This window comes from Triturus cristatus, chromosome 10, assembly GCF_964204655.1.
Source record: "Triturus cristatus chromosome 10, aTriCri1.1, whole genome shotgun sequence".
Lineage (NCBI taxonomy): Eukaryota > Metazoa > Chordata > Amphibia > Caudata > Salamandridae > Triturus > Triturus cristatus.
The window spans coordinates 137,164,299-137,189,999 of record NC_140593.1 but is presented as its reverse complement, the minus strand read 5'-3'; the positions used below and the strand labels follow the sequence as shown (position 1 = coordinate 137,189,999).

The 25,701-nt window shown below is 43.9% G+C and overlaps 1 protein-coding gene across 1 annotated transcript in view; it reads right to left on the bottom strand.

Moving 5' to 3' along the window:
- Positions 1 to 25,701, bottom strand: part of LOC146789040 (collagen alpha-6(VI) chain-like) — a 748,331-nt gene that overhangs the window by 287,484 nt on the left and 435,146 nt on the right. The window lies entirely within an intron of this gene.

The window sequence follows — 25,701 nt, the reverse complement described above, 5'->3', positions numbered from 1 at the left end:
TCCTCAGCAAATGACTGTGGCGTTAATATCCCTGCGATTTCTAGAAATGTTCTACCAATCTTAGCTAGATTAGATAAATTGGAGTATACTGTGACAATTATGCATTCTACGGTTAGTGGTTTAATTACAGGGGTAGGGGCAAAACTGAACTCACTGGATGGCGGCTCTGTTCAAAGGGGGACTCTAAACCAACATGAGGGGTCATCTGCCACATGCAACACTCAACCACCCTGTCTGGTGAATAATGCCGTCCCTAGAAACCCAGCACAATAGCACAGAAGCACCAAGGGTCCGCTAGCACTAGTCAAGTGGCAAATATACGCATGCTTTCAAGTAAAATTAAGCCTGGTCCACCATCCGCAGTTATTACTGGGAACGATGTACGCACAAACCAACTAACACCCCTATTACTGCCCCACAAAAACGGCCCAATTAATTGTGATGATAAAGTGACTATACATCTCCCACCAATGTGCTGTCCTTATTTAGCCATTCTCACCAATGTTCCCACCCTTCAGGAAAACCAAATTGAAACACAGTCCCTTTTATGGCAAGCAGACTGATGAAAGTTGTAGGATCTTTATTAAGATGTGAAGGGCAACCCCCAGTTACATCCTCTGCTCCCAACTGCCAGCACTCCTCTGTCTAGTATCCAGTTCCCATGGATACCCCAGAAGAATCCAGGCTCCGTCGCTAAGGCAACCAATGAGCTACCAGATGTTAAGACATAACACATCTCCTTTCTTTATAATACAATAATACAAAAGAAATAACAAGTGTACTTTAAGCATTAATAACAATGGTATCTTTATACATTTTATACATCCTAATCAACACAAGAACAATCAATAAGTTACATAATCATTGAGCCATCTTGGAGTCTTCCGGGTACGCTTGTCTTTACATGTTTCATCGACCCCCTTGTCACCATTGTTGTCACTACTCCCTGATGCACAAGATTTCACCTCCAATTTGTTACATAAGGTTACATTCCGAATGTTCCACACCTTACCATCGTTTAACCAGACACTGTTACCACGAATCTTGGTTATTCGCTTAGGTACAGACCACTTCGATAACCCCCTCCTTTGAGACCCCACACTATATGTCCTCACCCAGTCACCAATGGTGAAATGTCTCTCATTCCTTTTTATTTTTGCATTGTGTCTTTGTACATATTTATCCTGACGTTTCATTACCGCACATTCCAAGCTTCTAGTGCAGACTGGTCTAGAAAACCCCTTTAACATCCACCCTGGAGTAACCTTGGTGCCTGGTTGCCTGCCTTTAAGAAGTTTAAATGGTGATTCCTTGGTAACTGAGTGAGGTGTGGTACGGTAGTTCCACAACATTTCTTTAACTGCCTCTTTACAATCTCCACTACTTTCCTCAGCTAATTGTATACACTCCTTTAACACTCTGTTGAACCTTTCTACCAGGCCATTTTCTCTTGGATTATAGACAGCCGTAGTATGATGTATGATGCCCATGTTGTTTAGGTATGAGTTAAATTCACTAGATATTAGTTGTGGGCCATTGTCCGTGAGTAACTTTTCAGGACACCCTTCCCTGCGAAAGATCTGGTCACAGAACTCTATAATATTACAAGCTTTAATGTCATTTGTAAATGCTACCTCCGGCCACTTGGAATAATAATCAATTAGTACTATTGCAAACTTATTAGTGATGCCCTTGGATGAAAATGGGCCACAAATGTCCATTGCAACCCTCTCCCATGGTCTGCTTGGAAATTGTGTTGAGGAAATGGTTGATTCTTCTACCCTGTGAGTTTTGTCACTACACATACATTCCATGCAGTCACGAACATATTCCTCAATATTCCTGTCCATCCCAGGCCACCAAAATGTTTCTCTGGCCTTCCTTTTCATTCCAGACATGCCACTATGACCCTCATGTATTAAATTGAGTAATCTGTTGTAGAGGCTAGTCGGGACTACTAACCTACCATTCCTGCATAGTACTCCTTCCACCACAGATAGCTCTGTCCATACTGTCCAGAACTCACCAAATTTTTTTTTTAGGATAATATCCGGAACAGATGGATTTGATAATTCACTCATTAACTCTGTGAGGGTATTATCTTTGTTTATAGCTTCCTTCCATTCATCACAAGATATAGCACCTTTACACGATCCCACTACCTCCGCTACCACACAATCATCATTGTGGTCTGTGTCTTTGTCATCACCCTCCAATGGTAACCGTGAAAGGCAGTCAGCATTAACGTTGCGATTCCCCGGTACATACTGTAGGGAAAAATCATATCCCTGTAATCTGTACAGCCATTTGGCTATTCTAGGAGTAGCCTTAGCAGCTCCTTTGGTCGTGAATAACTCTATCAGAGGTTTATGGTCTAACTTAACCTCAAAGCGAGTGCCCCATATGTAATTCCTGAAATATGTTACACCCCACCAACACGCGAGTGCTTCCTTCTCAATTACTGAGTAGGTAGCCTCAGCCCCTTTCAGAGTGCGTGATGCGAATGCTACTATTCGTTCTTGATCCAAGTATTTTTGCATAAGGACAGCACCCAAACCATAAGCACTCGCATCAACTACTATGATACTCTGATGTGACGGATTGAACGGTTTCAAGTGAACAGACCTGACAATCTGTTCTTTAATGAAGGTAAAATCATTTTGGCATTCTTCTGTCCAATTAAACTTCTCTCCCTTCTTCATTAAGATTCTGAGTCTGTGTACTTTGTCTGCAAAGTGATTGACAAACTTGGAATAGAATTCCGCCAGACCTAAGAAGGAGCGTAACTGCTCTTTGTCTTGAGGTGATGGAGCATTTGTAATTGCATCTAATAATTTTTTTTTAGGTTTGACCCCATCTTTAGACAAAGTATGTCCTAAGTATTCAATTTCTTGGACACCAAATTTGCATTTTTTGGTTCCTACAGTTAAGCCTGCCTGTTGCAACTTCTCCAAAGTTTTAGTCAGTGTTTCATCATGCTCTAAACGATTGGCACCCCAGACCAAAATATCATCTTGAAACACCAACACTCTATGTAATCCTGATAAAATTTTGGACATCACCCTCTGAAAAACCGCCGAAGCTAGGCCAAAAGGCATTCTTATGAATTGAAAAGCTCCCTCCGGTGTGATAAAAGATGTGAGGTGTTTGGAAGATGGATTTAATTTAATCTGATGATAAGCATTAGATAGATCAATCAGAGAAAAATATGTTGCATTGTTCACAGAAGACACCATTTCATTTATGTGAGGTAATGGATAACGATCAATGAGAATGTTTCGATTTAGATCTCTCAAGTCCACACACATTCGTAAATTTCCATCCGGTTTTTGTGCCAAAACTACCGGACTGAGCCATTCTGAAGATTCTATGGGTTCTATTACCTGGGCTTCGCACAATCTTTGTAGCTCTAATTTTAGCTTCTCCCTCAACGTGAATGGTACACTCCTCACCTTGTGAACACATGGTACACTTTGTGCTTTTAGTTTAATACAGTGCTCAAATTTTTGTAAGCAACCTAGTTTCTCACTAAATAACTTTGGAAACTTGGTACACCATTTGTTAATTTCAGCTTCTTCCGTAGTAAGAACCTGTTGTGGGTGATTTGGATTTAATGTGATCCCCAATTTTTTTTGTTCACACCATCCCAATAATGCTCTTCCCCTTTCCACCACATATACTTTGCTTGTAGTCGTCCTGCCTTTGTGAGATAACGTGCATTCAAAGTACCCTAACAAAGGAAGTTTAATCCCACAATATCCCACCGGTTCAACATCAGGCATTTTCAAATCGTGACTTCCAACTTTCTCCCACGCATATTTGTCGATGATAGTATATGGAGAACACGAATCTGCCCACACAGTTATCTTGATTCCATTAATTCCTAAATCACACTTGGGCGGATTATAGTTCTCTGATACCTCATTTATCACATTATCGCATATGACCATTATCTCTACCTCTCCTTCACTTCCTGAACTGTCATTCTCAACATCCTCTTCTATCGCATTTACTGGATGTTTCCATTTTGGATTAAATACAGACCCCGCTTTGCACATGCGTGCTAGATGACCCACTTTCTTACATTTATAACATTTCTCCTTGACCGCATAACACTTCTCGGAATCGGCTGTATGTCTGGTGCTACCGCATCTGTAGCATGCTTTGTTGTATTTTTGAGTAATGTATGTCTTATTACTAATGTTTTCTTTCTTATTACTTTGTTGTATGTTCTTTTTTTCTACTGCACACACTTTTGTTGTGCTTGATTTATCTGTACTTAATTCTTTTACATATTTTGAAGTGTTTTCGATCCTTCTTGCTATTTCTATGGTTTTCTTTAATGTTGGGTTATTCAGTTCTAAAAGCCTCTCTTGAATTTTAGTGTCGCTGGTTCTATTTATGAATTGATCTCTTATGATTTCTTCATGAAGATCTTTAAATTTACATGTAGATGCAAGTGTTCTTAACACTGAAATATATTGTTCTACAGTTTCTCCCGCTTGTTGTGATCTAGAAAAGAACTTATGTCTTTCTACTACTATGCTTGTTTTCTTCCCAAAGTTTTCCTCTAAGGCATTCTTTACACTAACATATTCATCAGTGACACTTGTATCCTCATACAATATCTCTGTTACATCACCTTCCTCCTTATTCTCATCATCATTGCCTTTATCTTCAATGACTATTTGTTTCACAATAGTGCCGATAGGTAATGTTTTTAAAACCTTCCTCCCTTCTATACCCAGATTATGTTTTAATATTGCCACTTTCCTGGAGGCTAGGAAGTCCTCCCCACCTATGGCCTCTAAGTAAGTTTCGAAGGATTCTATCCAATCCTCCCAAGGTAGTGTAGGTTCCCCTGGGTTTTGTAAAAATTTAGGAGGTGCAATAATAGATGCTATATCCATCTTATTAGTTAATTAGAATTGCGTGATCAATTTATAATTAATACCATGTACATATGCAATATTTGTAATGTGTGTACTGTTTAACTTTAGTTAAGATCAAAGATATGTTTTGATGAACTCTGCCAAGTAAACAATTAAATAAAACAACAAATTAACAAAACAAATGTAGTCACCGTTGTCTGTAGTCCCCAACAATTGTCTCCTTTAACTGACGATGTAAATCCTGGAAATAAGTTTTGCTGAAGTTCTAAATATCTTCTTGCTTTAGAGTATATTAATCATGACACTGTTTATTCCTTCCTTGCACACTTCGTGTGTGCAGATCTCTCCCTTTACACAGTGCATCGGGTAGACTAGTTGCTATGGCAACGTTGTATTGTGATCTCACAGCGTTGACGACTCATATGTCTTGACGCGCTGCCGCTCCCATGATGCACTACACGCATCCGCCGTAGAGAACAACATGGAAAGAACAACGAAGCCGATTCACGCGATGCGTATCTATGGCAGCAACGGGATCGTGGCCACAACAGTTGTTTCAAATGTAAGCTATTTTAAATATAGCGCCCGCGAGGCTCACTTGACGATCAAATTTGATCAAAAGACCAATTTCTCTGGCTTCTTCGCTCTTCGCTTCAAGTGCGCTGTGTTTCTTCACCACGCAATCACACGCTCACTGTAGGTAGAATCGTTCATGCCCCAAGTCAACAGTCATGTTTTCCTTCCCTACCACACGTAGTGCCTTAAGTTCTCGCGCAGTAATAACTATGACTTCCACAACTTGTGAGTGAATATGCCCAGTCTTATTCACACTTGCTGCATTCCTTTGTAAGGGCGAATTTTTTTCCTTCCTACAGAGTTCACAGTTGTAAGTTAACTTTTACACACGGCATCCACTCTCATTCTGGGACGATCTCACCATAAGTACGTCCTCGAAAGTCCTGTAGCCCGGATCACGATGCCAAACAGCTGTGTATGTTCAGTTCATCTGGGGGTTGACGCTTCTCCCTTCTTCTTGATTTTCTTTTCCATTGTCTGCTTAAATGATCCCATCCTCTGTCGCCACTTTTATGGCAAGCAGACTGATGAAAGTTGTAGGATCTTTATTAAGATGTGAAGAGCAACCCCCAGGTACATCCTCTGCTCGCAACTGCCAGCACTCCTCTGTCTAGTATCCAGTTCCCATGGATACCCCAGAAGAATCCAGGCTCCGTCGCTAAGGCAACCAATGAGCTACCAGATGTTAAGACATAACAGTCCCAACTAAAGAACAAAACCTACCATGATATTTTATTTGTGAGATGAGTCAGCTGGGTTGGCCCGTTACGCAAGCCATTCCCTGGCGATTGCATTGTTATAAATTGCAGATCCCCAATTATTACCAGTCGGTTGCTGGGATGGGGGTCTCACTTAAATAACCAGAGGCCGGGCAATGCGATCGCCGTTTTACCACTTGGGTTCTTCTACAGGCCCCTTGAAAACAGTGAGAGGAACACTTTGGCTAATTAAATGGCCAGTGTAATGACTCCTACACACCAGGAGGCCCCCCCCTTTGGAAACTAGAAACAGGTATCATCTCCTGAGTACTCTAGAATCTCAAGACTGACTATCCAGAGCATCTTCATCTTTCGCAGAAGATATATCTGCTATGCAGTTCGTTGCCATTTCCATGCCATGCACCAGCAGTGATCCTGTTTTAAGTGAACCTGCAACAAATAGTATTCATCTCCATACCCAACAAATGTGCGGGGGGGGATCACCAACACCATAGAGCTTACACAGGAATCCTTAGTCGACTCCCAGGACTTGAAAATCTTATCCTGGAATGTAGCCGGTATAAAGTCTAAGATAACCGACCCAGATTGGTGCAAGCTAATGGATGGTTTTCATTTTTGCCTTCTGCAGGAAACCTGGGCAGTTGGACGTGTCCATAGGGTAGGTTTTACCACATATAGCATTGAAGCCAAATAGCCGGCAGGTGGTATCTTAATCTGGGTCAAAAACTCGCTGGCATGTGAAATCAAGGTTTTAAATCATGATTCAGATTAAATACTTGGGCTAGAACTATCACTGGGTAAGGAGAATGTGCAAGTTAGACTTTTTAACATCTATAACAGGATTATTAGCGCCCATAGACCATCTGGGACAATAACAACTCTGACTAATTACCTTGATTCAGCCCCGGGAAGTCACTGACTGATAATCGCCAGAGACTTTAATACAACTTTTGAACCAGTTGATTACATACAGGATCTTATTTCAGATGAGGACATGGCCAGGGAGATTGCTGAACTTCAGATACCACCTATTAAGAAATGCACTAGAGTGGGATAACAAGTCTTGTCACTCACTATTGTATTTGGGGTCAGAGCTTGTAACGGCCAGACACACTTTGATAAAGAGGCGTGTCACACATTTAAGAGGGGGGCTTCTAAGACTTGGATCGACTATATTCGTGTCGATCTCGATCTTTGGTCTAGTGTTAAAGATATGGCTATTTTAATTCGAGAAGACCGTTATCACAACGCCCTGTCTCTTACGTTGACTGGTCTAGCCTCATTGTACGGTCATCCCAGGATTTAGAGTACTCCGATCATTACTACAAACAACAACAGAAGAGTTAAGTGGCCCCTTATTTTAGCTGATCCAACTGCACTCCCCAAAATAAACACAGAGGTGGAGCAGACCCTAATAGACTTGAGTACGTCGACCATAGGGCCAGAAGTCGTTATGACCACTTTTTTAAAACTGATTTCAAATATAAGACCTCATTTTTATAAACAATGTACTAGATTAAAGCGGAAAACAGCCCCTTGGTTTAATGAAGCCTGTAAAAAAGCCGGGGATAACTTATTTGATGCAATGAAATGGAAGTCTCCCGTAGATGTAAAAAGCTGCAGAAAGTCATATAAATTGGCACAAAATAAGGCAAAAAGGGACTGGGAGTCTGAAAAGTGGGGCATGCTTTTAGATGCTGCGAAACATAAGAATAGCCAACTCTTTTGGCACCTTCTGTCGAAGGGTTCACCAAACCTAGAAACGGAAACAGATTTCCTCATTCAGCCCCATGTGTGGGAGGACTATTTTGGGGATTTATTCGCAGGCCAGGGGCTCCTTTACGATCCAGGCACACATATGAACCTTCAGGATTTTGAAATATCTGATGGACACAACATAACAGTAGACGAAACCATCTTGGCCATAAATTAGATGCTGAGTAGGAAAGCCCCGGGCCTAGATAAGCTCCCGGGAGATCTGTTCAAAGCCGAACCCATTATATAGGGCCCCGTGCTCCAAAAAGTCTTTAACACCATCTTGCTTGGGGGAGCCATTCCGGAAACCTGGCGGGGCACCAAAATTATTCCCATCCACAAAAAGGGTGACAAAGGGTCGCCTGGTAACTATAGGCTCATCAGCTTAATAGATGTTTCCCCAAAAATATTTTGCAAAATCATTTTGACCAGAATCCATGATTGGATTGAGGAAAATAATGTTTTGTCTGACCTACAGGCAAGATTTAGGGCCTCCACAAGCACCACTGACCAAGTCTTCAGATTCCTCCTGTTAATATGGAAGGAAATGACCATCAGAGGAGGTCATTTATATGTGGTGTTTGTGGACTTAAAAATGGCCTTCAACTCTATAGATCGGTCCCAACTTTGGCTAGCATTAAGCGAATTAGGACAACCAATTTATTTACTCAGACTCCTGATTCGGCTACACCATGACACCTATGCCAAGGTTAGGTGGAATTCCGATGGCAGCCTGACCAATAGCATACTGGTCCGGAAAGGCGTGCGCCAAGGTCGCGTCCTTGCCCCTACATTATTTACCCTCTATAGTAATGGTCTAATTGGTGAACTCTATAATTGTGGTGGTTACCCCCCCGAAATTGGCAGCCAGCGCAGTGCCTTGTCCGCTTTTTGCAGACGACACACTGCTTATTGCCAGACACCTCGAGGAATCCAAAACCTCTTAATTAAATTTGCTAAAGTCTGCAAAGAAAAGGGCTTAGAAATAAACTGCTCCAAAACCAAATATATGTCTTTTAATCCCTATAAATCCAGCAAGGGCAAACTCGTGCTGGGCACGCAAGTCAAGTCCTTTGATTACCTGGGAGTTCGCATCAGCGATAGGCTGGTATGGAATCCGCAGCTGGAAAAGAGTACTTTGACCCTCCAGCATGTAGATTGTGCCATAGTACGTAGGGCTAGGGCCTCACGCTACCGGCCCATTTCACCTATCCTAGAACTGCATAGGGCAAAAGGTCAAGGAGCTGCTCTATATGGGGCCGAGCTTTGGGGGCCGGAAAATCTGACACACCTAACCCTTACTGAAAATAAATTTATTAAAGCCATCATGAACCTGCCAGTGAACACACCACTCCTGCCACTTAGACTAGATCTTGGCCTAAAACCTATTGAACACTTTGCCATTCTCAGGGCACTTTTGTTCTGGATTAGGGTTTGGACAAGCAACACCCAGGTCCCGTTGAAGGAAGCCATGGTCGAGCTGATTGCCCTGCACAAGCAAACAGGTTGAATCAAGTGGTTCAACAAGATCAAGGCTTGGTTTTTAAAAATAGGGTTGGGGCAGCTCTGGGAGGAACCTGGGACCATTATTAAATCTATGGTCCCCCTTGTTAAAAAAAGGTTCTGGGGACTGATGGTATGGGAAAGCATTGAACGCTTTGCACATGGCACTTTAACTGTGAGGTTCTTAAATGTTAAAGGTAGCTTTGGCTTCGAAACCTTCCTGGACGATATCGAACCACCGCAGGCACGAGCACTGTATATCCAACTTAGATACGGAACCATTCCTTTAAATGCAAGGAGAAGTAGCTGGGGAAATGTGTTGGTTAACTCATTGTGCCCTTCTTGCCACACTGCTCCCGAGACACTTGAGGATTTTCTTTTTTGTTGTCCCTCCTATGCGGATCTCAGAAGAACCTGGATAGCCCCTGTCTGCCGTATGCTTTCTATTAGGTGTCCTTCAGAAGCCACACATATTTTTAAATCAGATACTACAAGCTGGCTAGTGTTTGCTATTTCGAGATTCTTGCTATCTGCCTGGTGGAAGAGGTCAAAATGTGTTAACCAGTCTCTGAACATTGTTGTGCCTATTTAGCTCAACCTGTTTCTATGATTGATCCTGCTCATTGTGGGCCTCATTTATGAGAAGTGATGCATCGCTGCGTGAAAGCAGCGATGCGTCACTTCTCAGTGCGCCCTCCTTGCGACATAATAAATGCGTCATATTTACTGTATGACACATGATGTCGCAAGGAGTTGCAGATACGTCAGTATTTCTGACGTATATGTAGGCGCAAAAGTGACGCATTGCTGGAGTGTCTCACGAAAGTGAAAGGGCCTGCGTCAGTCTCAGGCGTAAGATATTGACGCATTTGCACCCGAGAAGCGGCGCAGTGAAATCTCATAGATTTCACTGTGTCACTTCTATGAGGCTTACTTACGTGAGAACGCCCACCCTGCATACATTATACCTGATGCAGGTATAATGTAGGGCGGGGGTTTGCAAAGTTACACATCTGCTTAGATGCGTCACTTTGTAAATAGGGCGTAACAGGAGACATGTTTTACGTCGCCGATGCGTTATGAAAAGTGACGCAACAGAAGCGCAAAACTGTCTCAAGGCCTCATAAATAAGGCCCTGTGTTTTTATAGGACTTATAACTTTGTTTTTTTTTAATGGATATCTCAATGAACATTCTTTTAATGCAATATTAACTGTTTTTATTCAGATGTACTGTTTTTTTATGATGTGAATGATCATATTTTTGATCGAATAAAGTAATAAATAAATATATTGCACTAGGACGTAATGAGGGATCACTCTAACTCTTGGGCTGAAGCCTTCGCTGGGCCAGCGACACCTATCTGACCTGCTCTGCAAGCTATGCTGACCTGGACTGGTGCCTGGCCTCGCTGTGGGGACTTGGGGTAGGCCGCTCTCAGCCCTGTTGGATCTGGACACTGGGGAGGGCACTCCGGGCTGGAGCTGTGGCCCAGATCTGCATGTGGTCCCAATCGTGAACTGAGGACCATGCAGAGTTCTGGAGCACCTGTGTAGCCTGGGCTCCTGCTGCTTCCCATGACGCTAAGAAGCTGGTTGTTATCAGCCTGCTTGTGATTCCCAGTGTCCTCCTTGGCTGATGCAGTGCATGTTTTTGTGGTTTTTTGGTGATTTATTCCCAAGACTGATTAGCAATTAATTCCTGAACTAGGAGAAGCACATTGGCTGCAATATTTTCAGCCCCATTTAATCTCTGCAACACCTTCTATGCGGGTTGTCTGTCATCAATTAAGAATACCTTAATCTAGTTAGCTTTTCTTTTTATGACCCCTCCTGTGGACAATATCTATACTTTTGATGGTAGGAGCTCTTCCAGCAACCCCCTTTTCCAATATTCACAGAGGTTCTACTGCACTCTTCCATCAAGTTGTCACTCTCTTCGCCACAATTGAGTCTTTGTTTTGGGGCTCTATGCCCTATCGCCAACCCTGCAGCCACATGCTCTCAGCTTGGGACCTTCTGGCCCTCTACCATAATGTTTTGCACAGTTTCCCAGTGCTGATGATGACCTCTCATTCATCAAAGAGGTTAAAAAGTATAGATAGATGGATTAAACCCAGATCTTTTGACTGGGGTGAGTGGTTGAAAGGTTTCAGCACTCCATCCATCATCTTGTTATGTTTGCCATGTTCGCCCCGGCCTAGCAGTTTGAGTTGGACTGTTCCCATGAGGGTCAAGACTGATTTGTATATGGCTGGGTCCAAACTGGGGTGGCATAGTGAGCAAAAGAACGATGGATTAAACCCAGATCTCTTGACTGGGAGTGAGCGGTCAAAAAGTTTCAACACTCCATCCATCATCTTGTTGTGTTTTTCTTTTTTCTTTTTATATGCTGGACCCTTATAAAATAGGCCAGACCACAGATATAATGTATATGTACTTATAACAGCAATACATATTGTGGGAGTAAATTATACCAGTAACGGCTAGCACATTCCAGCTTAACTGCTGTGAAGAAGCACTTGTTCAAAATTAGTCAAGACATGGATTTTAATGATTTCCTATTGGGTCCCCATCTACGGAAAAAAACGATTTGAGTCCAAATTACTAAATGTCATCATTAAAGAAGTACAGGCATATTCAGAAAGGGAAGCTACCAAAAGAATTAGACAAGCAGACAGAGAAACAATGCACACAATCAATCAATCAATCAATCAATCAATCAATCAATCAATCAGTGGTTTGTTAAGCGCAACAACCCACCCGCAAGGGTCACAAGGCGCTGGAGGGGGGGGGGGGGGGGCAGTTTCGCAGGTCGTAGATGAACTTGGTGATTCGTCGAAGAGCCAGGTCTTGAGGTCCTTCAAGAACTTGGAGAGTGTTGGTGTCTGTCAGATGTGGAGAGGGAGGGTGTTCCATACCCTGGCCATGAGGAAGGAGAAGGAGCGGCCTCCTGTTCTGGTCTTCTTGATTTGCGGCACAGTCACAAGGGAGAGCTGGGCCAAGTGGTGGTTCATGTAGGCGGGTCCGGTGGTGTGCAGGGCTTTGTGGGCGTGGGTGAGAAGGTTGAAGGTGATTCTCTTCTTGACTGGGAGCCAGTATAGTGTCCGCAGGTGTTGGGTGATGTGGCAGTGGCGTGGAAGGTTGAGGACTAGTCTGGCGGCGGCTTTCTGGACATTTTGGATTTTGCGGGTGAGGTTCTTGTTGATCCCGGCGTAGAGTGCGTTGCTGTAGTCCAGTCTGCTGCTGATGAGGGCGTGGGTGACGGTTTTCCTGAATTCGAGGGGAATCCAGTTGAAGGTCTATCGTAGGAGATGGAGGGTGTGGAAACAGGAGGAGGTCCATTTTGAGTTCGGAGTCCAAGATGATTCCGAGGTTGTGTGCGTGGTTAGTGGGGGAGGGTGGGCTCCCGAAGGCGGGGGCCACCAGGTGTTGTTCCAGGTGTCGGAGTGTGAGCCAATGGTGAGAACTTTGGTTTTGTCCATGTATAGTTGAAGGCAGCTGTTGTTCATCCATTTGGCGACTGCTTCCATTCCTTCTTGAAGGTTGTGTGTGGAGATGTTGGGTTCGTTGGATAGGGAGAGGATGAGTACGATACGATGTTGAGTTCGTGGGATCTGACGATGGGTGCAAGTCAGGCCATGAAGATGTTGAACAGGGTGGGGCTGATGGAGGATCCTTGGGGGACTCCGCAGATGATCAGTGTGGGATCTGAGAGGAAGGGTGGGAGTCTGGCGCGCTCTGCAAGAAAGGAATAAATGGATCCAGTCGAGGGCCTTGTCCTGGATTCCTGCATCGTGGAGTCTGCTGACTAGAGTGCAATGGGAGACTGTGTCGAAGGCTGCGGAGAGGTCCAGGAGGATGAGGGCTACAGTCTCTCCTCTGTCGAGGAGGGAGCAGATGTCGTCTGTCGCGACGAGAAGGGCGGTTTTGGTGCTGTGGTTCTTCCTGAAGCCTGATTGGGAGGAGTCGAGGATGTTGTTTTCTTGTATGAAGGAGGTGAGCTGACTGTTAACGTTTTTTTCAATGACTTTCGCCGGGTACTGGAGTAAGGAGATCAGTTTGAAGTTTTGAGGTCGGTGGGGTCCACAGAGGGTTTTTTCAGGAGGGGTTTGATCTCGGCGTGTTTCCAGTCGTGGAGGAAGGAGGCGGTCTGCAAGGAGCAGTTGATGATTCGTCGAAGCTCGGGCGATGATTTCTGAGGCTCTGTGGTAGATGTGGTAGGGGCAGGGATCCATGGGTAGACTTCATAGTCTTCAGGGTGTCTTCAGTGGTGAGGGCGGTCCAGCTGTCAAGTGTTGGCTTCGTGGTGTGGGGGACGGTGGGTGCCTGTTCTGTGTGTGGGTTGTCATCGAAGTTTTCAAAGATGGTCTTGATCTTGTGATGGAAGAAGGTCTGTTGTCTCACTGTTGGATTGGGCAAACTCTTTGATGATGCCGAAGAGTTCCTGGCTGTTGTGTGCGTGGGTGGCGATTCTGTTCTGGAGTGTTTTCTTCCTTGAGTGTCTGATGAGCTTGTGGTGGGTGGCGGTGGCTGCTTTGAAGTTGTCGAGGTCTGCTGTGGTTTTGGACTTGCTCCATAACTTTTCGAGGTGTCTGCATGTTCTTCTAGATTCTTGGAGTTCGGTGGAGAACCAGCTGGCTCTCTTGGCGTGCGGTTTGGAAGTTTTCTTGAGAGGGCGATGGTGCTGGCACAGTCGGTGATCTAGTTGTGTAGGGTACGGATGGCGATGGTTGGGTCGTCGTCTGTGGGGGTGGGAGCGGAGCTTCTGAGGGAGGCGGTGAGCTGGTAGTCGGAGATCTTATTCCAATTCCTGCGCTGGAGCTGGTGTGGACGTGTGCAGGTGATGTTTGTTTTGAAGGTGAAATGGACACAGCGGTGGTCCGTCCATGGGAGTTCAGAGGTATGGCAGAAGTTGATGGAGTTTCCTGCTGTGAAGATGGGGTCTAGGGTGTGTCCTGTTGAGTGCGTGGGTTCTGGTACAATATGTTTGAGTCCGATGTTGAGGAGGTTGCCCAGGAGGGAGGTGGAGTTGGGGTCTTGGAGGTTGTCGAGGTGGAAGTTTAGGTCTCACAGCAAGGTGTATCCGGAGTAGTTGATGGCTTGCGGGGTGATGATGTCGGTGATGAAGTCGGAGAAAGGTACACACGGTCCGGGGGTTCTGTAGATGAGGGTGCCTCGGAGGGTGGTGGTTGGGTTCGTCTCTATCTTGAAATGTAGGTGTCCCATCAGGTTTGTCGGCCTGTCGGTGTAGGTGCTCAGTCGGAGGTTAGACATGTGGGCTATGGCGATGCCTCCTCTGGGGCGGTTGGGGTGGTCCTTCCAGGTGATCTTGTAGTCTTCCGGGATGGCGTTTGCGATGTCAGGTCCTGAGGTGGCGTTCGTCCAGGTTTCTGCAAGGAAGGTGACGTCGGGGTGGTGCTGTCGAGGAGGCCCCATATTTCCGCGGTGTGTCTGTGGAGAGAGCGGATGTTGAGGAGGATGCATTGCAGGGTTTGGGGTGGGGTGGAGTTGAGGTGGGTCTTCGGTAGCCCTGGGTGGTAAATTCCGTTCCGCTTGCGGAATTTGGGCAATTTCGCGTTCTTTGTGGAATTTTTTGCTTGTTTGTGCTTTCAAAATGCGTGTTCGCGAGATCGTTCTCCCCGAGCACGCAAACAGCGTTCGCAAACAAGAAAAAAGCATCGCGACCGCGCGGAATAAGCAATTACGCATGTTCGCGGAAATTTCGCATGCTCGCAGAGATTTTTTACCATTTCGCAGGGGTTTGTGTAGCGCGACTACGCAAATTCCGCCCATCCCTAGTCTTCGGTCACATTGAAAGCGAAGGAGCAGTGGCAGCAGGAGAAAGTTCGGACTCAAACATATTGTCGATCGGTTTGTATTTGTTGTCCTGGCCGGAGTTGAGTGCAGAGAGGGCCGAGAAACTGTAGCGTTGGCAGGTTGGAGGACCAGGGTCCCTGGCGCTGGTTGCGGTTGGGTCGTGGACGGGCGCATACAGACTTGCTGTTGGCGTCCCTTTGATGCACCCGCTGTGCATGTCAACTGCATGGCTGTGCAGCGCATGCCATTAAGTAGGGGTCAGGGGAGGGCGGGGCAGCTGGGAGGCGGGAGCAGGAACACACAGGAGGGGGAGGGGTCGCAGCGGCAGCAGCGGCAAACAGACAAAGAGCGTGAGGAAAAGAGGGAAAAAGGAAAAAGAGAAAGAGTAAGCTTAGAAAGAAAAAATAAAGGATACAGAAAAACAGAAAAAGGAGGGCAACAACAGAAAAAACAGCAGAAAAATAAAAGGACACAGTAAGGAGGATCACACAAGCAGGGAGAGGGGCAGGGCCAGAGCATGAGGCAGCGGACTCAAACCTACCTGGGAAGCGCTGGGAGCAGACACTCTTTGGTGGAGCTGTGCGAGGGGAGAGCAATATTCTGATCAGGAGGTCAGAGGTCGGGGAGATGGCGCGACGTGGCGACGCAAGATGCCTGCCACCTGAGAAGCTCCTCCGCATCGAGCGGCGCTCAAACAAGAAGGGACCTTTTCTGGGAGCTGGAGCCTCATCCAAACGATGGATTCCAGTGCCGGACCGCATGGAGATGATTCAGTGAAAGTCTCAGAACATGGCACGGTCTGGAAATTCTTTTATTTTGTCTCATATCCTCCCGTATTTACCGCGGCCGCCATTTTAAATGTTTCTCCTCATGCGCTGCACATTCCATTAGCGCGATGTTGCCGCTTCATCAATTCTCTTCTACACCTCCTCATATTATCTCAACAGACTGAAGTCTTCACCTGATGAGCGCAGGAAGATTGTTTTCAGCATTTATTTATCCCTTTTCTCCTCACATCGCCACCAAGGAACTATGCTTTGCCTCACATAGCGCTGTGTAACTTGTGAGTCTTCACGCCACCTTCAGCCCCTTTCATATGGCGATAGTTACAACGTTTACCCTGCAGTAATATTTAGTACCTTCCCTCATTTTTTCTTCTGTTAAGCTTCATACATCGCTTTTGCAGACAATTTTATTTTTTTGCTGTTTATTTTTTATCGCTAGCAATTTTCTCCTTCTACGTTAGTTTTGTATTGATAACCGCTTCAAGGCTGCTCACCATTCACAGTTTCCCAGCCTCTAAGTAATGATGGAGCATCCACATAAGTCTCAGGGGACTTCATCTGGAGGGCGCAAGAATGCAAATGCTGGAGCAGGCAAACGCCTCAAAAAGGATCCACCTTCTCCCTCCAAATCACCACTTCCCCTCACAATTAGAAGATATCATGGAGGAATTGCGCCTTATCCGGCCTTTCATGACTGACACTGCAGCCACCCTCAACGTATCGAAGATAAATGGTCGGGTCTCAATTCCAGACTTTCAGATGTCAAACAGGTCAGTGACCCCCAAGACGTTGTTGCCAGAGTTGAAAGTCTTACAAAAGAAGTAAATCAACTTAAAAAGACCACGGAGGATTTGGAAAATCGCAACAGATGCAAGAATTTGCGTATTTATGGTATTCCTGAGAATTCTGAAGGCTCCGACATGATTGCTTTCTTGAAAACTCAAGTTCTTCAAATCGTTGGCCTTCCAAAATCCTCATAGAGCTCATAGACTGGGGCCCCTGAGTGCGTCCCCCTCTTCAAAACCAAGAGGCATAATTGCTTATTTTCTCTTCTATTCAGACCTCATGGCTATTCTCAACGCTGTTAAACAACACAAGCAGTTGCTATGGTCTGGCCATAGAATCTTCTTCAGTCAAGACGTCTCCAAGTCGACTGCCAACTGACAGAAGGAGTTCCTTGAACTCAGACCCGCCTTGCGATCTATGAATACACGTTATGGATTAATTCATCCTTGTTTCTTTAAAGTCACCTACAAAGACAGAACTGTGAGCTTTGAAGACCCAGCTGATCGCCGAAAATTCATTCATTCCCACAAAGGAGAACTAATGGAACTTAGCAAACCATGATTGTCTGTTACAGTTTTCCTGATGTGTTTTTCTTAATGTTTGGCCAGTTTGTTGCAATTGTTTAATATATCTTTTTTTTTGTTTACTCCCTCTTATGTTCCCTAGATCTACTCTTCCCTATGTGGCTGATGATGTTCCTTACCCTCGTTTCTCTCATGTTTTGTATCGTATGTGCAGTTCAACCTCATGGCCCCGTTCTACCCTAGTGTATGGTAAGCTCCCTTTATTTTACCTCATCTTATCCTCTTTAATAAATGCATCTCCTACCCTTCGTCTCACAACCAAAATTTTTACTCAGTCCTATTCTGTAACCTCTTTCTTCTCAGTGTTTCTTTTTTGTGTGGTTGTCTTGCCTTTCTCCGCCCCCCCTCTCACTTCAATGTCCTCTCCCTTGAATGGTCTTATGGCTAAAGCCTACGGGCTTTTTGTCATCTTCTTCCTGATATCTACTTTGGGGGAGATCTATCCTCCTCCTCTTTTTCTTGTATTTGCTCCTTTTCTCTCTTTCCTTTTCTCCCTCTGTACTTCTGGGTCCTCATATATTATTCCTCTCTTTAGACCTTTACTTCCTTTTTATTTCTCACTCCGTCCTCGTGCTTCTCTCCGTCTTTCATTATTTTTCTTTTCATTTATATTCTGTATTCTTTTCCCTTCAGGATCTCTTTTTTGCTGCTGTATGACCTGTTGGCTCCCTTATCCTTTATTCTTTTTACACCTCCATGATCTTTTTTTCATTCCCCTTATCTGCCCACTGATTTTTAAGTTACTTCCACTCAACCTTCTTTCCCAATCTACTTTCCTTTTCAAGTATCTATTTTGCTATACCTCTTACTCATGAAAGGACTCCGTGTTATAACCTGGAACGTTAAAGGATTGCGTAATCCTGTCAAAAAAGAGCGGGTGCTATCTCACCTCGCCAGACTGAACTGCCATGTTGCGATGTTGCAAGAGTCACACCTTAAATTACAAGACTTATCATCATTACGTAAACAGTGGGTGGGTGAAATATTCTGTTCACCTGCTGTTAATAACAAGAATGGTGTGATAATTTTATTTCATAAATCTTTGAATGTTTCATTACTAAATGAGTTTACTGATACAAATGGTAGATGGTTATATTTAGATGTTAAAGTTAACAATCACCAGCTTTCTCTTTGTAACGTTTATGTCCCTAATGGCATCGACCTATCTTTTTGCACAACTTCTCCACTTTCCTTTCCTCACACTCGGCTGAGCACTTGATTATGGGTGGGGATTGTAATCAATTTATGGACCCCTTTCTTGACCGGAAATCCCTGACCAGATACATTCCTAATAAGATGTAGAAAGGGTTTCTCAAAACCATTAATAATAGGGGATTGATAGACATATGGCGTACCTCCCATCCTGATGTTCTAGAATTTTCCTTCTTCTCACCTGTCCATAAATCACACTCATGGATTGACTAAATTTTCCTCACTCTACCTGCTCTACAATTTGTGAACAAAGTCAAAATTGGCTCTATCCTTATTTCTGACCATGCTCCGGTTATTCTTGATATGGACTACCCTTCACCATCTCCTACTTCCAGAAGATGGCACTTCAATAATTCCCTTCTTTTAGACCCACAATTTTCCGAACAGTTTATCTCATTTGCTCAGGAGTTTTTTCATCATAACCTCTCTTCCGTCTCTCAATTCCACTCTGTCTGGGATGCTTTTAAAGCTTCCGCTAGGGGCTTTATTATAGATTTTGCGTCTCGGAAAAAAAAGAAAGCCCTCTCTCATTCAACACTACTTCTACAACAAATCAAAACTTTAGAACATAAATACCTCACTACTAACTGCCCTGATACATTGCCCCTTCTTATTAAAGCCAAAATGCAATATAACAAATTATCTTGGGATTCTGCCAGCAATTTTCTTCTCAAATTTAATGCTGAAATGTATGGTGGTCGCCATAAAGCAGGGAGATCTCTAGCAAACTATCTCAAAATTAAGAAACAAATATCTAAAATTGTGGCCATTAAAGATGAATTAGGCAATCTACATCTTTCACACTTGAACATACTTGAATGCTTCACTAAATATTACTCCTCTCTTTATACTCCTAAAATGTACCCTCCTCCAAACCTGATTGATTTTTTTTTTCAAAACATTCCTAAATCACCTGATAATAGCCCCGATCTCTCATCTCTTGACGCCCCCATTTCTGTTAAGGAACTTATCGAGGCGATGGCCTCATTACCCAAAGATAAAACACCCCGGGCCGGATGGTTTCACAGTTCGATTTTTTCTACACTTTAAAACATTTTTGACACAGGGTTCCTTTACGCAAGCGATGCTTTGTTTAATACCTAAGAAAGACAAAGATACCTCTCTGTGCAAGAATTATAGACCAATTTCCTTAATAAAAACACCGATTGTAAAATCTACGCAAAACTTCTCGCCCTTCGCATCAATAAGGTTATCCCCAATTTAGTTAATGTATATCAATCCGGTTTCGTGAAAGGTCGGTCCATCACAGATAATTCATGTACTTTTCTAAACATCATACATTTAGCCTCAAAGTCTAATTCTCCTGTCGCAGCCATCACTTTAGATGCCGAAAAAGCATTTGACAGGGTTACCTGGGATTTTATATTTGGCGCTTTTAAATGGCATGGTTTCAGTCCCCCTATCATTAAATTTGTGAAGCTCTTATACTCAGCACCAACTACGTCTGTTTGGGTAAATGGAAGTCAATCCCGATACTTCCCCCTTCTTAGGGGAACTAGACAGGGCTGCCCTCTCTCTCCCCTTCTTTTCATCCTAGCCCTTGAACCCCTCCTGGAAACTATTAGACGTTCAACACAATATAATGGATTTCAGTTTCAAAACCTAGATATCAAATTCACTGCTCATGCAGATGATATTTCACTATTTATTTCTAACTCTTCTGTTTCTTTGCCTGCCTTTTTCTCCCTATTACATGATTATTCTTGTGTTTCTGGATACAAATTGAACGTAGACAAATCAGAAATCCTAGATCTAAATAAATTCTGCCTCCCCTCTATGTTTACTGATTCTGGCTTTGAATGGACCTCTTCTCACATTAAATGCCTTGGAATTTTATATTGTAACAATATCAAGGTACTCATTAAACTCAATCATACTGATATTCTTAAGAAGCTCGCGGCCCTCATCGATGTCTGGTCACCACTTTTCCTTTCATGGTGGGGTAGATTAGCTACGATTAAGATGATGCTCCTCCCAATCATTAACTTTAACCTCTCTATGCTCCCTGTCTCCCTTCCTAATACTTTCTTTTGTACTATCAACAGTTCACTGATTAATTTTCTTTGGAATAAACGAAAACCCAGAATTTAATTAGCTCGCCTCCAACTTTCTATAGAATTGGGTGGGGTTAACTTTCCCAATCTCAGACGAAATCATTCAGCTTTTCCCTTGAAACAAATTTTTACTTTTTTTCCGACTCCACTACTTCGTCATGTACGGCATGGAGCGCATTAGAACAAGCCCAATTGTAGGAAGGTGGAATCTGACTATATGGTTGCCCCCAACTTTTTGCCTGGTATATTAATGGTTTTTGACTAGTCTGGCTGGGATCCTGCTATCCAGGACCCCAGCCTATCTGCTTCTTCTCTAAACTGATGTAAATACCCTAGGTAAATACCAATTGGATACTGAGGACACCCTATGAGGCCCTTGTAGATGGTACCCTAAGTACCCAGGGCATGGGTCCCTCAGAGGCCTACCAGGGGCTGCAGCACTTATTGTGCCACCCCTGGGACAGCCATACAAACTGACACCACCAGACCACTACTGTAGTCTGGGTAAGGTGGTGCTTGCACCCCTTACAGGGATATTGGTATCCTGTATCCCACTTAATACAACACATATATCCTCATAGGTCACCCCTAAGGCAGGCCTTGCTAATCCTATAAGGCAGGGTGCTGAGATATGTGTGAGGGGGAACCCCTACCTGAGTAGGGCCCCTCTGCAACCTTCGTAAAACTATTGCTGGGTTGTTTGTAGTGCAGCCATACCATATACTCTTAACCGCATTATAAGTAATCGTGATAGTGTGATAACTTGAGAGTGGCTGCACAGAACCATGTCGTGTTTGGTGTCAAACATGTAGGAATCATACCCCCAATCCAACCATGGGAGTGGGGGCATGATTCCCCCAGCTAGAGGGGCGATATGGTAAAAGCGGCAGAATTTAGACATCAATTTAAAAGTGCACACGTAGTACAAAATGGATGCTACCCGCCACCCACACGACTCTGGCTGCCTGTTGCTGGGCAGAACTCCAGCCACAGCAGCTGGACAATAGGGATCTTGTTGCAGGGAGGTGCTCCCACCTCCCCAGACAAACTATGTGGATTGGAACCTGGTGGGTGCACCATAGGATGTCTTTTAGACTTGCACATAGGCTTCTCCGGTGCCTACTTCTGCATACACCGCCTCAAACCGGTTCAGGGGCATCCTGTCCTCTGCCCAGGTGGGAAACCACACAAAGGGGAGAGGGTGTAGCCACCCTTTCCCGCCTGAACTCTCATTGGTGGGCTCTGATCTGGACACTCCCCTAATCTTTGGATAAAGGTGAATACAGGGTCCCCAGAGCCTCAGATTATTCTTTTCTTCACAGACTTGAACTTCGACTTGCTGCCACACAGCTAAAGGAAGAAATCTCCCTTGGGGTAAAGGAGTTACCCCACTGCTTGGCAGGCACCTGAAACACTGCAAGTGACCTGGTTGGAACCTCACTGCTCCTATGGACATCGACGACTCTTTCCTACCTTGACGTGGGTTTCCAAGTATCCCAGAGGTCATTGAGTGTGCACAGCAAAGCTCAGCACCGTGGACCCCGTGGATGCCTAGATCCCCAATACTCCAGGACACCGGCCACCTCTTACACAGCACCCGACCACGACAAGTGGGGAAGTTGTGTTTTGGCCCATGTTTGAGCCAACCTCTCAGCATAATTTGTGCCAAAGATCGACACCCTAGCCTGCTCCGGCGACCCATGGGCGCATCTTTACGCACGCCAAATTGCTGCCTCTCGTGGTCCCTTGTCTCTCGACTGGTGGGCCCTAGCGGAGGTCAATCTTCACTTCCAAGAGTTCCCCTGGTTGCTCCAGGCCTGCTCTTCAGTCTCCTTGCTGGAGACCTCACTCAGACCTTGTGGGTCTGCACCAGTAGCTGTTTTGTGTTTCTTGCATGGGTTGCGGTTGCCAAAGCTTAGTGGATCCAATCCGGACACTAACACTGCAGCGACCCTCATCCTTTGTGGGACAGTCGGGCTCCAGAAGCTGGCCTTCCTTGACACCTTCTGGACCCTGTGGCTGACGATCCAAGCTACACCTCTTCCACCTGGAAGCACCCGACATTGAAGGGCTCCTTCTCCTGAGCCCCCTGGTCACTGTGCCGTGACCCAGACTCTGTCCCCTCTGCTTTCAGGTCCTTCTCTTCAAGATCTACATTTTCAATCTTCACGACATCGACGACGCTTCTTGCTAGCAGTAGTTCTTCACGTTTTGCCATTGAAAAACAGCCCGCGACCCGACATCGAAAACGACCTATGCACCCGGCTTCCCTGGGGCAGGTAACAGTGGTACCTCGGTACTCTCGTGGGTGTGGGTCCTTCAAAAGCTTAACTCTAAAGTATTGAACTTGAACTCCTTCTAGAAGTGTTTTTAATCTTGTAAAATTCAACTGCGACATTCTCCATAGGCTTTAATAGAGATCCCGACAGTAGCTTCTGCCTCTGCATGCGTCTCCCGTGGGTCCCCTTCCTCACTACCTTGGGTGGTTTCACAAGGGGCCAGCGACCCTAAATGCCCTAGGCATTGTCTGTAGAATTGTCGTGGTTCTTATACCACTTTTTTGATATATGGTTTGGTCCCCCCCTGGGGCCCTATGATTCCAGTGCTATTTATTGTAACTATCAATGCTTGTTTGAATTGTATCTTTACCTCCAGCCTCATAAAGAGACTAGTGGGATTATTCTTAGAATAAATACATATATTTTATATATATACCTGTGTGGACTACTCTTTCATTTGGTTATTCCAGAGGTTATCTATGGTAAAACAATAAGCTTAACACTCCTTCAAGACTTAGCCTGAAGGCTGCTCTTCACAGCTACCACTAGGATAGCTTTCTTTAAAGGTTGTCTTTAACCTATCACCATAAGAGTCGAATTGGACTGGTGCAAGGTGTCCCCTATAACTAGTGGACAGCATATGCCAGGCCAACTTATAACACCAATATTCTCCATTTTCTCTCCTTTTTGCTATCCAGGTCACTTTACCTCTGAAGCGTATGTCCTTTCCTACTCCTATTCACTCAAGGGCTCTCGTTGTATCTTCGCTTAGCACACATCTTTCTATGAATGATCGCTCCCTAAGCACCCCGATCTGGTATAATAAAAACTTTAAGATCAATAATCGCGCCTTTTTCTGGAAAGAACGGATTGACAAATGTATCACTACTCCCCAACATCTGATGAAAGATGGTTCTTTCATGTCTTTCTCTGAACTTCAATCCTTATATAGTATTTCCTCGCAGCATGACTCCCAATACAATTTACTCAAGGATGCCCTTACTCGTTATTACTTCCCTGCAAATCCCAATGTACCTGAACATTCATCTCCTTCTACTGATTCTATTGATTTCTCCACACAATTTAAAGCTGCCACCATCTATAAGTTATTATCTCATTCCCTTGATGCTCGAGCCAAATCACCTATGGAACTAATCTGGGAAAAAGACTTAGGCCTTGACCTCCCCTTTCCTACATGGGATCTCATTTGGTCCAAAATCCACACTATTTCACGCTCAGCCAGCACCACGCAGACCCTATACTATTTTTACAATAGACTATTTTTTACTCCTAACGATTTATACAGATTTAAATTACTAGATTCTCCTAAATGTTGGTCCTGGCCTCACGAGCATGGGTTTTTTTTTCACATGTTTTTCTATTGTCCTCTTGTAAAAGCCTTTTGGTCCCGCATTTGGTCAAAATTGAATGACATTCTATTGTCTAACATTCCTTTCCATATTGAACACTTTTTTTTGGTAATCTCTCCCCTGCCTTGGTAAATTATAAAAATGAAGGTCATTTCATTAACTTATTTCTAGCTGTCACACTTCAGATTATTACTACCAATTGGAAAGACACCTCAAAAATTTTGTACCAAGCATGGTGGAATTTATTATGTCACCATCACAGAACGGACAGCGCTTATGCCACTTCCACCTCTTTGCTGATTAAAAGAGATTTACTATGGTTACCTTTAACTAATGTTTTATCTAGGAAGTCAGATTAATTCCCATTGTTATATATAGCTTTGTTGTTTAATATATACTGAATATTGCTCTTAACATGTTCAATGTTTCATCTTTTTAGGACCCTTCTTTCTCTTCTTTCTTTCCTTTCTCTCTTCTTTTCTTCTTTTCCTCTTCCTTTTCTTTTCCTTTTTTTCATCTCATCTGAAAATCTTCTAAAATGCACCTGTACTTAGTATAGTTTAGATTTTATAAGGATATTGCCTGATATTTTTCTAATACCATGTTCTATTTTACCACTTTCCTGTCATTATCAGACTCTGTATTGATGTTTTACATTGCTTACAATCTCAATAAAGCATTCTAAACTAAAAACAAAAAGAAGGTCAGAGGTCTTGCTCATTTTAAAGTAATTGACATTGGCTTCCAAATCTCTCTCAACACGAATGCACACTATTAGCACTATAATGTTATCTGCCTTGCAACTTCTTAAAGAACATTCAAACCTTTTACAGCATGAACACACACCAATGGAAGACATAACATAATTAAACTGAGTTTTACAAACCTTGAAAGTTGGCGAACTGCCATGGCAGCTCATGAATGAGAGATCCATGGTTTATTTATTTAATTTGACTTAAACCCAGAAAAAAATGGCTAAATGAAGCAAGATGCACCCTTCTAAGTTATTCACTTATCCAGATGGGACGAACCTGGACCTTATTATTGAGGCTATGGAGATAACCATCTCAGCTACTTACTAGTAAAACAACATGTTAATGTCAACGTTCAAGATCAATAGGACAGGGTCAGTGAGAGAGAGTGGCTAACATTTATTTAAGTAAATCTGCAGTCTGAGAGCCTTCTTTTGTAGGTAGAAACGGACTTATGAATGATCACTTGCTTGATGAAGCAGCTGTGCACTCTATAAACTGTATTCATTCATTCATTCAGTGTTTTAGAACAAAAAACTGTTTTCTTTGTAATATGTAACCAAAATGCACCTTATGCCACTGCAAGAAAGTATAC